This window comes from Triticum dicoccoides, chromosome 7B, assembly GCF_002162155.2.
Source record: "Triticum dicoccoides isolate Atlit2015 ecotype Zavitan chromosome 7B, WEW_v2.0, whole genome shotgun sequence".
NCBI lineage: Eukaryota > Viridiplantae > Streptophyta > Magnoliopsida > Poales > Poaceae > Triticum > Triticum dicoccoides.
The window spans coordinates 62545708-62546341 of record NC_041393.1 but is presented as its reverse complement, the minus strand read 5'-3'; positions in this window follow the sequence as shown (position 1 = coordinate 62546341).

Below are 634 nucleotides of genomic sequence, written 5' to 3'. Positions count from 1 at the left end.
CTTTAAAAGAAATGCCACAGTCGGACGTCTGAGCGACATCACAGACAGGGCCTATAACAAAAGTAAATAACAGGTCTGCCACCGTCGGACGTCCGAGCGACATCGCAGACAGGGCTTTAAAAGAAATGCCACAGTCGGACGTATGAGCGACATCACAGACAGGGCCTATAACAAAAGTAAATAACAGGTCTGCCACCGTCGGACGTCTGAGCGACATCGCAGACAGGGCTTGTAATAAATGTAAATAACAAGATTAGTCCATCCACAAGAAAAATCTTTTAACCCGATTTATCACGCATAAATCCCACCGGAGTTTTGTCACTGAGGCTGATACCTGACAAGATAAGATGAATATAGTACTTGAACAAAGTACAAGATAATTGAAAGATTTGAGACTTTGCAGAGTTTGGATGAACTGACCACATCCAACGGATTTCCGTAGTCACGAAGGACTAGTTCTGTTTACGGTATTTCAGTAGAAACACATTTAACTAGTACACACCCATTTCACCTCATGATGCCAGGAATCACCCTGAACAACGTCCAAGAAAAACTTTGAGACGGGGAGGACACAACCTCGAATAGCATGGGATCAAATTTCTATACGCGCGCTCTAAGGGGTGCCCCCCTCTCG